We start from the raw sequence: 4820 nt of genomic DNA, 5'->3' as shown, positions 1-4820 counted from the left end.
AAATGGTCCACCCACCCAGACAGTGTGGTGAAGCGCAACAGCGCCTCTTCAACCTCAGGAGGCTGAAGGAAGAAGTTCTGCTTGGACCTAAACCCTCACAAACTTTTACAGATGCACAATTGAGAGCATCCTGTCGGGCTGTATCACTGCCTGGTACGGCAACTGCACCATCCGCAACCACAGGGCTTTCCAGAGGGTGGTGCAGCTGCCCAACGCATCACCGGGTCACACTGCCTGCCCTCCAGGACACCTAAAGCACCTGATGTCACAGGAAGGCCAAAAAGATCATCAAGGACATCAACCACCCGAGCCATGGCCTGTTCACCCCGCTATCATCAAAGCGAGGTCAGTACAGGTGCATCAAAGCTTGGACCGAGAGACTGAAAAACAGCTTCTATCTCAAGGCCATCAGACTGTTAAATAGCCATCACTAGCTGGCTAGCACCCGGTTACGCAACCCTGTACCTTAGAGGCTGCTGCCCTATATACATAGACATGGAATCACTAGCCTCTTTAGTAATGGAACACTAGTCAAGTGTAATAATGTTACATACTGCTTTACTCATCTCATAGGTGTATACAGTATTCTGTTCTATTGTATTTTAGTCAATGCCACTCCGACATTGCTCGTCCTAATATTTATTTATATATTTCTTAATTCCATTCTTTTACTTTTAGATATTGTTGTATGTTGTGTATTGTTAGATACTACTGCATTGTTGGAGCTAGAACACAATGTCACGCCCTGACCTGAGATATCTCTGTTTTCTTATATTTGGTTAGGTCAGGGTGTGACTAGGGTGGATACGCTAGTTTTTGTATTGTCTAGGAGTTTTGTATTGTCTAGGGGTTTTGTATTCTAGGGTTTTGTAGGCCTAGGTATTTGTATGTTTATGGTGGCCTGATATGGTCCCAATCAGAGGCAGCTGTTTACGTTGTCTCTGATTGGAGATCATATTTAGGTAGCCATTTCCCTTTGGTGTTTGTGGGTTCTTATTCTATGTTTAGTTGCCTGTCTGCACTATTTCATATAACTTCACGTTTCGTTGTTTTGTTGTTTGTGTAGTTCGTTCAGTTTCTTTCTTTAATAAAAGAAATGTACGCATACACGCTGCACCTTGGTCCGATTCATACGACGAACGTGACAACACAAGCACTCGCTATACCTGTAATAACATCTGCTAAATATGTGTATGGACCTTAAATTTTATTTGATTTACACTGAACAAAAATAAAACGTAACATGTAACAATTTTACAGTTCATATAGGGAAATCAGTCAATTGAAATAAATTCATTAGGCCCTAATCTATGGATTTCACATGACTGGGATTACAGTTATGCATCTGTTGGTCACAGATACCTTTAAAAAAAAAAAGCAGAGGCCTGGATCAGAAAACCAGTCAGTATCTGGTGTGACCACCATTTGCCTTATGCATCGTGACACATCTCCTTTACATAGAGTTGATCAGACTGTTGACTGTGGCCTTTGGAATGTTGTCCCACTCCTCTCAATGGCTGTGCAAAGTTGCTGGATATTGGCGGTAACTGCATACTGTCGTACAAGTCGATCCAGAGCATCCTAAAAATGCTCAATGAAAGATATGCCTGGTGTATGCAGGCCATGGAAGAACTGGGACATGTTCAGCTTCCAGGAATTGTGACAGATCCTTTCGACATGGGGCTGTGCATTATCATGCTGAAACATGAAGTGATGGCGGCGGATGAATGGCCTTAGGATCTCATCACGGTATCTCTGTGCATTTAAATTGCCATCGATAAATCAATTGTGTTCATTGTCCGTAGCTTATGCTGCCCATACTATAACCCCACCACCACCCTGGGCACTCTGTTCACAGTGTTGATGTCAGAAAACCGCTCGCACACACAATGCTGTCTGCCAACTGCCTGTACAGTTGAAACCAGGATTCATCCATAAAGAGCACACAATGAGCATTTGCCCATTGAAGTCGGTCACGACGCCAAACTGCAGTCAGTCAGACCCTGGTGAGGATGACGTGCATGCAGATGATCTTCCCTGAGACGGTTCTTATAGTTTGTGCAGAAATACTTTGGTTGTGCAAACCCACAGTTTCATCAGCTGTCCTGGTGGATGGTCTCAGACGATCCCGCAGGTGAAGAAGCCGGATGTGAGTTCCTGGACTGGCATGGCTACACATGGTTATGGTTATGACATGGTCTACGGTTATGAGTCCGGTGACGTACTGCCAAAATTCTCTAAAACGGCGTTAGAGACAGCTTATTGTAGAGAAATTAACATTAAATATCTGGCAACAGATCGGATGGACATTCCTGCAGTCAGCATGCCAATTCACGCTCCCTCATAACTTGAGACATCTGTGTGTTGTGTGACAAAACTGCACATTTTAGTGTTCTTTTATTGTACCCATCGCAAGGTGCACCTGTGTAATGATCATGCTGTTTAATCAGCTTCTTGATATGCCACACCTGTCAGGTGGATGGATTATTTTGGCAAAGGAGACATGCTCACTAACAGGGATGGAAATAAATGTGTGCACAAAATTTGAGAGAAATAAGCTTTTTGTGCATATCAAACATTTCTGGGATCTTTTATTTCAAGCTCAATGAAACATGGACCAACACTTTACATGTTGCGTTATATTTTTGTTCAGTATACATTACAGCTAGAGGGGAAGTGACCTAGGCAAGAGGATAGATAGATACAGTGGCGATTTTAGCATGGTAGATATTGGTGGGCAAACAAAACAAAAGTGGATGCATTGCCAGCAAAGCAAAAAAAACTAAACAATACATTAATTGCACTATAACAGTGACAAATGGTCCCCACAAACTGTTAGGGCCTACATAAGCTGTCCCAACACCTTCCCACTGCTACAGTTTCATTCAGCCTCATTTTACTGCCTTTAAAAAAAAAAACTTCGCTGATATGGCTGACTTGCTTAAACAAATGTGTGTTTTCTTTACTGACAATTGAGCTGTACAAACTTTGGCATAAGGGACGACAAGCGGATAAGAGGCAATCTGTAATTCGATTAAGACATATGAGCGAGAGATGATAGATGTAGTCAATATAATGATTTTTCAGCACTTTTAAAATGTACAGCGACAGAATTCAGAACATGGGCCGTTTCGATGACTACATTTCTCTAAAACAGTCATTGGCAAACAAGCACACTGGCCACGAACAATGTGTTTACAATACTGCGTTGGTGAAAATAGACCAAATTATTATCAGTCCAATCAAAAGCTACTGATTTGATGAACTTCTCTCCTGGATCATATTTAGGTAGCCATTTCCCTTTGGTGTTTGTGGGTTCTTATTCTATGTTTAGTTGCCTGTCTGCACTATTTCATATAACTTCACGTTTCATTTGTTTTGTTGTTTTGTTAGTTTGTTCAGTGTTCTTTCTTTAATAAAGAAGAATGTACGCATACCACGCTGCACCTTGGTCCGATTCATACGACGAACGTGACAGATTAACCCACCATAAAAGGACCAAGCAGCATGTTCAGGAGGAGCAGACATCATGGACATGGGACGAGATTTTGGACGGTAAAGGATCCTGGACGTGGGAGGAATATTGTCAGGAGAGGATCGCCTACCATGGAAACAGGTGGAGATAGCGCAGGAGGAACGCGACGATACGAGGGGACACGGTTAGCACGGAAGCCCGAGAGGCAGCCCCAATAAAAAAAATTGGGGGGTGCACACGAGGAGATTGGCTGAGTCAGGTTGGAGACCTGAGCCAACTCCTCGTGCTTACCGTCAGGCACCTTGTTATGCAATGATGCGCACGGTGTCTCCAGTTAGCATTTATAGCCCGGTGCGCTCTATTCCAGCTCCTCGCATTTGCCGGGCTAGAATGGGCATCCAGCCAGGACGGATGGTGCTGGCTCAGCGCTTCTGGTCTCCAGTACACCTCCTTGGACCAGGATATCCTGCGCCGGCTCTGCGTACTGTGTCTCCGGTGCGTCTGCACAGCCCAGTGCGTCCTGTGCTAGCGCCCTGCACTTGCGGGCTCAAGTGAGCATCCAGCCAGGACGCATTGTGCTGCTCTACGCTCCAGATATCCAGTGCGCCTCAACAGTCCAGTACGTCCTGTGCCTCCTCTCCGCACTCGCCCTGAGGTGCGTGTCCTCAACTCGGTACCACCAGTTCCGGCACCACGCATCAGGCCTCCAGTGCGCCTCCACAGTCCAGTACGTCCTGTGCCTCCTCTCCGCACTCGCCCTGAGGTGCGTGTCCTCAACTCGGTACCACCAGTTCCAGCACCACGCATCAGGCTTCCAGTGCGCTTCCACAGTCCAGAGCTTCCGGCGACAGTTCCCAGTCCAGAGCTTCCGGCGACAGTACCCAGTCCAGAGCTTCCGGCGACAGTACCCAGTCCAGAGATTCCGGCGACAGAACCCAGTCCAGAGCTTCCGGCGACAGTATTGTGCATCTGTAAAAGTTTGTGAGGGTCTTAGGTCCAAGCAGAACTCTTTCCTTCAGCCTCCTGAGGTTGAAGAGGCGCTGTTGCGCCTTCACCACACTGTCTGGGTGGGTGGCCATTTGAGATTGTCAGTGATGTGTATGCTAGGAACTTGAAGCTTTCCATCTTCTCCACTGTGGTCCCATCGATGTGGATAGGGGCGTACTCCCTCTGCTGTTTCCTGAAGTCCACAATCAGCTCATTCGTTTTATTGACGTTGAGGGTTAGGTTGTTTTCCTGGCACCACTCCACCAGGGCCCTCACCTTATCCCTGTAGGCTGTCTAGTCAATGTTGGTAATCAGGCCTACACTGTGTCATCTGCAACTTGATGATTGAGTTGGGAAG

The sequence above is a fragment of the Salvelinus sp. IW2-2015 genome, linkage group LG20 (genome assembly GCF_002910315.2).
Source record: "Salvelinus sp. IW2-2015 linkage group LG20, ASM291031v2, whole genome shotgun sequence".
Lineage (NCBI taxonomy): Eukaryota > Metazoa > Chordata > Actinopteri > Salmoniformes > Salmonidae > Salvelinus > Salvelinus sp. IW2-2015.
Note: the sequence above shows the minus strand (reverse complement) of the source record.